The sequence below is a fragment of the Notolepis coatsorum genome (genome assembly GCF_963971535.1).
Source record: "Notolepis coatsorum genome assembly, chromosome: 18".
NCBI classification, from domain to species: domain Eukaryota; kingdom Metazoa; phylum Chordata; class Actinopteri; order Aulopiformes; family Paralepididae; genus Notolepis; species Notolepis coatsorum.
The window spans coordinates 53,731,076-53,743,129 of record NC_140182.1 but is presented as its reverse complement, the minus strand read 5'-3'; the positions used below and the strand labels follow the sequence as shown (position 1 = coordinate 53,743,129).

General features: G+C 41.8%; 1 protein-coding gene across 1 annotated transcript in view; it reads left to right on the top strand.

The window, feature by feature from the left end:
• The window catches only part of zc3h18 (zinc finger CCCH-type containing 18), a 250,964-nt gene that overhangs the window by 166,548 nt on the left and 72,362 nt on the right, over window positions 1-12,054 (top strand). The gene's annotated exons all lie outside the window — the stretch shown is intronic.

The following is a 12,054-nucleotide window of genomic DNA, read 5'->3' as shown; positions in this document are numbered from 1 at the left end:
CATTGTGTCAAAAGCTTATAATTTGAAACACTCTAAAAAAATAGTTATAGTGTTTAGTACCTACGGGGGACCTGGTCATTTTTTCTACTCCATCCACTTCCATGTTAATAAAACCGCCATAAAACCGCAAGTCTAAATTTTTTTTTTGTTTATCTCTAATCTCTAATTTTCACATCATATATCGATAAATAAACAGAATAATTACACCAGGCATTCAAAATACATACAATACATACCTTTTAGTAATAGATTAGTACTAACCGGTGCTTACTAACGCTTACTAACGGCTATTTCTGACCGCTATTTCTGACCGAAATAGTCAACCTTTCTTTTTTATAATGGCAGATTCTTATTCACAGGAATTTTGTCCATTTTTCACACGCTGTAATATGGTGTCTAAAATTTATAGAAATATGATGAATATGGATATGAATATGAATTTTTTCAATAAAAACAGACATGGTATCAAACGAACACAAATATAAGTGGTTAAAATTCTGAAATATTTGTAATTTGTTACAGATATCTTGAGATTGGGCTATTAATGTTAATCATGGGGGAATTTTTTTCTTTTTTAATAGTAAACAGTTAAAATGATATGGCTTTAAACATGATGTATCATTTCATCTCTTAAGCCCAGTGAGTGTCACAATCCTTAGGAAGCCACAAAAGTAGCCAAACGTTACAGACAGTATAAATACTAACTGGATAGTTGATGATATAAACATTTAATTTCTGAAATATTCTAAAATCATTAAGTCTGCTATAAGCCATTATACCTTTGTGTGTGATTATTATTTTCTCACAGTAGGGTGTGTATATATATACATATATATATATATGTGTGTGTTTGGCTAAAGTGGATAGAAAACACAGTACTGTGTAAAAGTCTTAGGCACCCAAGAGTTTTTATATAAATTGTCTTAGATGTAAATAAATATTTGTATTAGTGTGTCAGTAGACTACTCTTAGTACATTTTCATTAAATTATTTTTTAAAGCATCTTCATGGTTTAATAATGCAAACATATGTTGCAGGGATTTATTATAATCATTATATTGGCGTGACTGTATGCATCAAAGGGTTAAATCAAGCATTTTTAAGTGATTTAGAGGAAATGTCAAAATATCGCGATATATATCGTGTATCGCGATATGGCCAAAAAATATCGCGATATCATTTAGAGGCCATATCGCCCAGCCCTAATTTCAACCCTTCATTCGCATTTCACTCCTAAATTAATTAAAAAAATAGTAAAACATTAGCCTACAACCAGGGCTGTACAGTGCGACATAATGTTGCGGTGCTATGAAAAAATCTGTCGGCAATGAATGAATTTACTGAATTTACTTGTAGTCTATCGTGTGATTAAATACCATGTCCCCGTCTGGTAGAGTCCATACATTCAACACCAAATCCCATAATTCCTAGCGAACAATTCTAATCGAAACTGAATGTGAACTTCCTTTCAATAAGTTTAAGCCGCTAATTTTGCTCTGCAAGAAGAATGCAGTGGATATCAGTCCATCTTATGACAACCACGTCCGATGTGGAGAGATGATAAGAGACCATAGCCGATTAAATTAAGTCGGATCTGGCAGTGATGATTGACGGGGACACACTTCTAACGTTCAGCCATGCATTAGGTGAGTAGCCCACTATTAGGACGTTTCAATACTGTCTACTTAAATTTCCCTCCGGGGATCAATAAAGTATCAACCTATCTATCTATCTAATAATGAGACAATATGCAAATAAGATAATACTAATAATTGTCACGGTTCCCCGTATGAAAGTGGCTTGCAACTTACTGCTGGTAAAATCAACTGTTTATTTCTAGTTTTGCATAGTATTACATCCCTCTTCTATAAACAATCAAAGTCCCACCGTAAGAGCTATGGCCTCATACGGGTCAATTCAACCTTTTTGATTAGTCTTTCCTTCGAGCTAAGTTGAACTGAACATTTCACTGTCAAAAGCGCAAACTTAAACAAGGTTGCGTCGCAACACTGTTTTCAAAATAAAGGTAACATAACAAATACCGTAGTAGGCCTCTCAATTCGTATAAAAAAAAAAGTCCCAGATATACATAAAACATTAATTGGCATAGATCTCTATAAATGGCCTAACACATTGATCACTTTTTTTTTTTTATCCACTTTTTCTCCCATTTTCTATATTTTCTCCCATCCCAATTTCGTATCATCCAATTCAACCCTCCCCTGTCACGAACGCTGTTTCTTGCCTCCCACAAGCCGGCTGCAATGTGGACTAAGTCATACATAGCACAAGTCCCCTCCGGTACTTGAGGTAACAGCAGTCGCATCTTTTCACCTGCGCATCTCGATCTCTGTGGCGAGGAGTAACGCGTGGGAGGCTCACGCTGCCCCCGACACTTCCTGATTCTACTGCGCAGGCGCACCAACCGTACACATTGATCACTTTAGGCACACCCTGAAACCAGTAACATCACAAATATGAAGCAGGTAATTACCCATAAAAATAATAAACCTTTCATGGGGTTATTTACAATAATAATAATTCATTTGATTTATAAAGCACTTTTCATTGTGAAATAGGGCTGCAACGATTAGTCGACATAATCGATGTTGTCGATTATGAAAAATCGTCGACGAGATATTGTTGCGTCGATTAGTCATTAAAAAATATATATATATATATATTTTTTTTTTTTCTTCTTTTTTTTTTTTGCTGCACTACCTATCTTTGTGAAAGTGGCTTCTCAGCTCTGGTCCAGCCAGCTGAAGACTTCTTAGCTTAACATAACAGACCGACAGTAAGTTTGGGGGAACTAATGGGATAATTGGGGATGTTGTTTGGTCCTGACAAGAGTCTCAAAGCAACTCTGAGGTCATGTTCAATGTCCAATCTGTTCCTCTGCTCCGTCTTCAGCTGGACCAGAGCTGAGAAGCCACTTTCACAAAGATGGGTAGTTAAAAAAAAAAAAAAATTATATATATATATATATATATATATATATATATATATATATATATATATTTTTTTTTTTAATATAGTTGTTTTTCGATTAGTTGACTAATCAAAAAAATAATCGACAGATTAGTCGACTACCAAAATAGTCATTAGTTGCAGCCCTACTGTGAAACAAAGGTATGCAGAGTTTCTTGTCGTCCTGATTAATGCAATGGTGTGTGTGTGTGTGTTGTGGTGATCTCATTCAAGGAGCACTACACAAGCGCGCGCACACACACACACACAGTTTGTTGTTTTTGTTCTATTAGTGATTTACACACTTTCTCAGTTGGTTCATTATAAAAGATACAAACCTGAAAACAAACACACTTAAATGTTAAATAAAAGGACCACAGTAATGAGGCAGGAGGAACATATTTTTTTGCACTATAATGGTAAAATTGTTATTAAAAAATGTGCCCCTAAAAAATATTCTGTGCCCCTAAATTTCTCATTTAGGGGCAAGTGTGCCCCTAGTGAAAAAGCTTAGCGTACAGCCCTGAAGGCAGTTATAGACATTGATGGCAGTAGATAGGTATAGGTAAGAGTTTGTATGGTATGTCCTCCCCTCAATTCAGCCAATTGAATGATTTGTCACTAATTGATCAGTCACTATCAACTAACAATCTACAATGACCTGCTTCTCACCATTGACTCAGGTAGCTGTGCCATGCTCCTCCTCCTGGACCTCTCTGCCGCGTTCGACACGGTCGACCACTCCACCCTGGTCGATCGTCTCGAACACAGGCTAGGTATTGGGGGGTCTGCCCTAAACTGGTTCGCATCCTACTTGAGCGGCCGCTCCTTTTCGGTCAGTTTGGGTGGACACTCCTCCCCCACAGCTAGTCTACCGTATGGGGTCCCCCAAGGTTCCATCCTGGCCCCCATACTCTTCTCCATCTACATGCTCCCTCTGGCCGAAATCATCCAGAAACACAACATTTCATATCACTTTTATGCCGATGACTCTCAAATCTACCTTCCCCTCAACCCCTCTGACACAGCTAACCTAGACTCTCTTAAAAACTGTCTCAGGGACATAAAAAGCTGGATGGCCCTCAACTTCTTACAGCTAAATGAAAATAAAACGGAGATCATTTTCTTTGGCCCGCCCTCTTCCACCAAAACACTCTCCAACAGCCTAGGACAACTCTCCACCCACCTCAAACCCCACGTCAAGAGCCTGAGTGTCCACCCAGAGCTCAAATTCGACCGGCAGGTAAATGCCGTAGTCAAATCATGCTTCTTTCAACTCCGCAACATCAGTAAAATAAAACCAATCCTGCATTCATCACTTCACGCCTTGACTACTGCAATGCCCTCTACACCGGCATCAGGCAGGCAGCCATGTCCCGCCTCAAAATGGTCCAGCACTCTGCAGCTAGGTTCCTTACCGGTACCAGAAAGAGAGAGCACATCACACCAGTCCTAGCCTCCCTACACTGGCTCCCAGTCCCACTTAGAATAGACTTCAAAATCCTCCTCCTCACCTTTAAAGCACTATCGGGTGCAGCACCCCTTTACATCACAGAGCTCATCACCCCCTACGCAGCACCCAGGTCACTAAGATCCTCCAACCAGGCTCGGCTGGTCCCCCCCCCCCCCCCCCCCGCACCAGACTCAAAAAGAGAGGCGATCGCTCCTTCAAGGCCGTGGCCCCCAAGCTATGGAACCAGCTTCCCCTGGAGATCCGATCTGCCCCCTCGCTGGAGACATTTAAGGCCCGTCTAAAAACCCACTTCTATTCCCTGGCCTTCAATAAACCCTGATTCTCCCACACCCTAACTCACACACTCCCATGTCATTTTATCCTGCCCCCTCCCTCTTGTATCTCTTCTTATGCTCCTCTGTCCCCTGTGTGCTACTGTACTTTGTGTTCCCCTATTCGTGTGTTGTCCTACTCTCTGAATGTACTGTCTTGTCCTGCTGTGCCTTTTTGTATTTTTGTATTTGTGTATTTTATATTAGGACATTGCTTTTAAGCTTTGACTGTACAGCACTTTGGTTGGCTCTTGTGCTTTTAAACGTGCTATATAAATAAATTACCTTACCTTACCTTACCTTACTAAGGGCAGGTTTGGGGGGCATATCCATTGGGTGAAATGATAGCTATTAGCTAAAGAACCTGTTTGCTAAACCAATACCTTACCGCTTAATAGCGTGGGAGGGAGGTGTAACTTGCTAGGCAGGTGTTGGTGTGCATGCAATACACAATGGCTGTGTAACTTGCCATGATGTGAGTAATAGTATGACAGTTTTAGCATTTCATAATTTCCACTATTGCAGTAAACTATTGCAATCATGCGAAAGCAAATTAGTTTAGGGTTTCTGTTGTGACTATGCAGTCATGATGTCATAGGGATGTATTGCGTAATTTTGGGGTTCTACAAAGGTGTGATTGAGCACTTGCACTCCTGTGCAGAGAGTTGGATGACGTTTCACTGTCAAAGATCTTTGCCCAAAGTGGAAATAAACAAACCGGTGTTACTAATACTCCTATAGGGAGGTGTAGTGGTTACGTCATTGTTGTTTCCGGCCGGTCCACCTCGCTTGAAATTGCAATGTATTTCCAATGGACGCATTTCTAATCTAGTTTAACCTCTTAACACATTGACTGCCAAAAACGAGTATACTAGTTTTTGGCGCCCATGCATTGGCCGCCAAACACGAGTATACTCGTTTTATGTTATTATTTTTAACCAGGATACTAGACAGTCCCGGTGACCTTCTGCATGGATTTTGTAAAACTGTGATGACGATCGAATCCCGATAGGTGGCAGTCTCGCCTACCTTTTGAGTACATTTTTGAGAGGGGGACGGCACTCATGGCAGGAGCTCTTTGTCTCGCTGGCAGGAAGTTCAGGAACACGGCAGATCAACTATTTGCATTACGTCATGTCCAGTCTATTCACGCTGACCCTTTGTACACAAGACAAGAGCCACTGGACATTGTTTCACGTGTCGGATTACTGGATATTTCCATATTTTTCTATGGACCGAATGACATCCTCAGACCTCCGGGCACACCAGGTCTGTTTACAACGTCTGCCCGGACGCGGCGAGGGATCGAATGCAGAGGCGGGGCCGCAGAGCTGGCTAGCGACTGAGGCTAAATCTGGCTCTTTATACAGGGCTCCAGACTAACTTTTTTCACCACCGTCCCGGCACCGCCCCGAAATCTAAATGTCGTATCTTTACTTTGGTTTTTCCGTCTATAGTTGTTATTGCCATAAAGACACCATTCAAATGATTGGGAAATAAATAATAATTTTTATTTGAAATAATCATTTATTTGAACAATAGGTAACAACAAAACAACAACCAAAGCAATAACATTATTGAAAGACCTTTCTTATTTTATTGTCAGTAATTGTGTGTGTGTGTGTGTGTGTGTGTGTGTATGAGAGAGTGTGATGAATGAGAGCAAGCATCAAATCTCAGTCTCAGTTGCCTCAGTCTTTGTTTCTGTTGAGAAAGAGAAAATAAATGTATTTAGTCAAAAGGCAACTTATTTCACAAGAATCATTATGATAAAAATATATATACTGTATACTGTTTAACACACATATATATTGTTAATGATGTCTTGTAGATTATTATGGATATTTGTAACTATTATTTTAAGGACTGATAGGATAGTTTAAGAAGTAATAAAACATGTAGTGAAAAGTACAGAAATCATCTGACATATCTAAGGGAGTCAAAGTGTCCAATTTCACAGATACTGTAAGGAATACAAGTGTGTTCATGCGGCCATATTTATTCCAAACTGAACATTTTCGGTGGCAGCATAGTCCTTACAACAGACATTTGAGCCTTGTGTATTCCGTAATTGTGTGATGTCACACCAGGCAGGAAGTCAAGACACACAGTTGTAAGCTTGAGCATAGATATGAGCTGCGTGATTTTTTTTCGTAGCGACATGTAAACCAACAGCCAATAAATGTGAAGTTAACTTTGAACCTCGGTTGTCAAGCCTCAATATAACAGATACACCTAGCTAACATGGGGCGGGTTGCTTTGAGCACACGCACACACACACACAGGACTAACGTTAGCTACCAAGCAGCTATATAGCTAAAACGCTAAATAGAAGCTAACTACTGTATACAGTTCCAATAGACTAACATACACCTCTGTGATTTAAATGTGTCCTTACCTTAAACTCGAGGGTTGTACTAGGGTTGGATGCAGTTCCCTGTTGGTCTGTTTTCCATCTTCTGCTGTGTTTAACGTTATCTTTTTGCGAGTGCTCCCTTGACTGATGGCTATTACCGCGGGAACTTTTATTAAACATTCTATATGTTCGTGGGTCTTGTGCAGTGCTCTCGTGGCACTGTCAACAAAGCGAGCACTCAGAAGACGCGCACCGTTTGCCAGTGCAGTGATATGCCCACTGACAGTCGGCACAGTTGACATTTTCCAAATAAATCCTCTTCATCCCCACTGCGTCCCGGAGAGGATTTGTGTTCGTCCCAAATAAATATTTGATAGTCCCCGGGACGGTGTTAGTCTCGAGCCCTATTACAGCCGCCCTTCCTTCTTTCAAATTCACTAACGCACAACATGGACGAGGTACGTTTATGGATTACAAATATATGGCGGGGTCTTGTCAAACTCAAAATCTCACCGCCGAGCCAAGACAAGCGCATGATTAACAAAAGATGCGATATCTCGCGTTCTAGAAAAATGTCCATGCATTTTGTGGAAATGGTCACTATTTAGGCTGGGGTTGTGCATGAACGGAAGTTTGTAGAAACAAATGCATGGGTGCATGGGTAAGGCTAAGATAATTATCAAAGACTCCAGCCACCCAAACAACTGCCTCTTTGAACTGATGCGGTCAGGCAAGCGATAACGGAGTCTCATGGCAAGCACAGAAAGACTCCGAAGAAGCTTCTATCCCCAGGCCATCAGGTTGCTCAACGAACAATAACACTATGCAACAACCATCAAAAGCACTCGCAGCACACACATCCACACGCACGCACACACACACTTTAAACAAACAACTCACTGCAGCACCCACTATACACACTTTAGAACACCTAAACACACTTTATATTTATTGGCAAAGAATTTGCACTACAACCCATACCTCAGTACACCTTACTGTAAATTGTACCTAAATTGTACCTCATCCCATTTCTGCTTTGCACTATATAGTATATTGTAATTAGTATATTGTATAGTATATTGTATGGTAACTCAGTTACTTCTACTCTGCATTGAACATTGTACATATGTACATACTGAACACTTGTGTCTACGTATGTGACTTCTATTTTATACTTGCTATACATATTTTATTTTATACTTATCCCTTTGTCTAGCACAGTCTCTGGAGCGTAACAGAAAGAAGCATTTTGTATAAAAGTATTCTGTACTTCTGTATGACAACTAATAAAGAAACTACACTAACTACACTTTGCAGGCTGAGAGATGTACAGGCATAGAGGCAGCTCTGTGTAGTGAGTGTGCTGGAGCTAATCGCACCCTTTGAGCTATTCTTTAACTCCTTGAACCCTTACCCAACTCTTGAGCCTTTACTTAACCCCTTGAGCCCTTACCTAACTCCTTGGGCCCTTTCTTAACCCCTTGAGCTCTTCCTTGACATGTACATTTAGTCATTTAGCTGACGCTTTTATCCAAAGCGACTTACAAGTTCTGTGCGACAAGACAGCAAGAAGGGTACAACTCTATCAGCTGAGTAACAATGTTCATCAAAGTGTTGCGTGTTACAGTGTAGGTTAGTTTATTAGGACAAGTGCATGACAGTAATGTTAGTCAGGGATTTTTTTTTTTGTTTTGTTTTATCATTTCAGATAATGGTTGAAGAAGTGAGTCTTTAGTCCACGGCGAAAGATTGGACGGGATTCAGCTGTCTTAACTGGGATGGGTAGTTCATTCCACCATTGTGGGGCAAAGACTGAGAATAGGCGGCTTATTTTTTATGACCCTCCGGGAGCTTGGATAGGAGTAGGTCTGAGACGGCCAGAAGATGCAGAGCGTAGGGGCCTTGAGGGTGTGTAGTTAGAGACCATTGACCGGAGGTAGGCGGGAGCGGTTCCCTTTGCCGCACGGTATGCTAGGTCGAGGGCCTTGAAGCGGATACGTGCAGCAATGGGGAGCCAGTGCAGGTCCCTAAGAAGTGGGGTGACATGGGCCGACTTCGGTAGGTTTGAGATCAGGCGGGCCGCTGCGTTTTGAATGAGTTGAAGAGGCTTGGTGGCAGTGGCCGGAGGCCAGCTAGCAGTGCGTTGCAGTAGTCGAGGCGGGAGATGACTGTTGATTGGACGAGGAGTTGGGTAGCTTCTTTTGTCAGGAAGGGGCGTATCCTTCTGACGTTGCTCAGGAGGAATCTGCAGGTTCTGGTTGTCGCTGCGATGTGAGCAGAGAAGTTCAACTGGTCGTCGAGGACAACACCAAGGTTCTTGGCGGTCGGCGACGCGGTCACAGCTGCATTCTCGACCGGCGGGTGGAGCAATTCTGTTTTGCTTAGGTTCAGTTTGAGGTGGTTGGTCCTCATCCAGGTGGAGATGTCTGACAGACAGGCCGAGATCCGCTCAGAGACGTGGATATCTGAGGGAGGGAAGGAGAGGAAGAGTTGAGTATTATCGGCATAACAATGATATGAGAAGCCATGAGACGTGATAATGTTACCCAGTGATTTAGTGTAGAGGGAGAAGAGAAGGGGTCCTAGGACCGAACCCTGGGGGACACCCGTCCGGAGGGGGCGGGTGGCCGACAGAGTCCCTCTCCATGACACTTGGTAGGAGCGGTCGTTGAGGTATGATGTCAGCCATGTCAGCGCAGATCCAGCCACTCCCATTCCTGCGAGGGCCGCAAGGAGGATCTGATGGTTGACTGTGTCGAAGGCTGCAGATAGATCTAGGAGAATCAGGACAGAGGAGAGGCCTTTCGCTTTTGCTAAGTGAAGTGCCTCTGTGACCGCAATGAGGGCCGTTTCTGTGGAGTGGCCAGTCCGGAAGCCAGACTGATTGGGGTCTAGGAGGTCATTCTGTAAGAGATAAGCAGTAAGTTGGTTGGATACAGCACGTTCAAGTGTTTTAGAAAGGAAGGAGAGAAGAGAGACAGGACGATAGTTGGCTATGACGGTGGGGTTGAGCCTATCCTTAGCCCAGGGCTATTCAACTAAATTGTTCAGGGGGCCACATTGTCAGAAACCCAAGGGGCCAGGGGCCGGGCTGCCACGGCGCCTCCCCGTGCTATGAATATATGTACACTTGACACAACACGCAACCACATTTTCACAACTTTTATTTAACTACATTGCAAAAGTAGTATACTTTTCAAAAAAAGTGCTTCATTTATGTGCCACATCTGCAACATCTCCTGCAAAAAGTGCTTCATTCATGACTGTGCAACAACTGCAACATCTCCTCTTCAACATTTCAATATAAAAATTAAATAAAAAACAAACAAGTGCATGATGTGCATCTGAACATTCTAACATCAACACTTGAACAAAAAAACACATTTATAGTGCAGCTGAGCTTATGAAAAAGTGCTTCATGTCTGTGCAACAACAGCAAATCACAGCATCTTATTAGCACTTATTGTCCACTCTTAACTCTCAAACATCAGGGGGGTGGGGGGCAGACAGGCCTAGCCTACATACACACATCTAATGAGAGCGATTGCACTTCTTTGACTGGGCAATGGCAGAGAAAGAGGGTTCATAGGAAGTGAGGGCTACCCGCAAACAGTGATGCAAATGCTCATTTGTCAAGGAGGCACGGTTGCTTGTTTTAATGGCATTCATGTGAGAGAAACTGGATTCACAGGTGTATGTTGAGCCAAACATTGTTAGCACAGATATTGCCAGCGTTTTTATTTTGGGGAATGTCTTGACATGAATACACTTTATCCAAAATGTTGTGGTGGATTCATTCTCAAGTGCCTGCTTCAGAGCAGATGATGCTTGCATGTCAATTATTTCAAGTTGCAGGAGACCTTCATCAATGTGAAGTGATGCAAGGAACTCTTGTCCTTTTGTGGAAATAGCAGCTACATTGGCAAATGGGTTGCTCACAAAATGCATCAATTCTCTGGACATGTCAAATTCATCAAATCGACTTGCAAAGTTTTCCCTCAATTTATCAATGAAATCTGTCATTAATTGAGTGACTTTTGGCTCAATTGTGCGTGTTAACGTTGACATGAAAAGAAAAAAGTTAAAAAAAAGAAAAAAAAAATTATTATCATGTAATCTTTGGCGGGCCGGTCAGAATCATCCGGCCCGCGGGCCGCCAGTTGAATAGCCCTGCCTTAGCCCCTTGAGCCCTTACTTAGCCCCTTGAGCCCTTAATTAACGCCATGAGTCCTTACTTAACCTGATTCCACCATAACTTTCACCTTAAATGGGAATTTCAACTCTCTTTATGTGGTTGTTCGGTTAGTGTTTATGGTAAATGTAGTCAATTGAAGCAGTACATTCCTCAGTGCTATATTGACAAGAGAAATCTCCCACTTGCAGAGCCGTGCCAGCAGTGCCTGCCTACATGTACCATGATGAATTATGGGGAGTGTAGTTCAGTAGAAAATAGTTAAGTGTCTCATAGTTTTTATTTACACCCTCGTCAGTGTGCTGTTCATGCATCTATCTACAGTTGAAGTTATGGTGTTTGCAGTTTGGTTTATTCCATAAATTGATATGGCCATTGTCAATATATAAAGTGCCAAGGGTAGAAAGGCTTGAAAGGTTCATTCATACATTAGGAAATGGCTAGGAGTTCCTCTGTGTATTAGTACTGTGGCATTTTATGGGAAAGGCATTCTCCAGCTACCAGTAACTAGTCTAACAGAGGAGTTTAAGTGTGTGAATGTGAGAACAGAGTTATTGCTATCAGGGAGCAAAGATACAGTAGTTAGTCATTTGGTCCCAAATATTTGTTACATTGTTTTCATGGGTCCAGAACTAGCCTTTTGCCTCACTTATAGTTCACATTCATCTATGCCATTTTACTTACTATTCATAATATTCTCGTGACGTGTTTTGCCAAACATGATATAATGCCACAGCTCATTGACCACGAT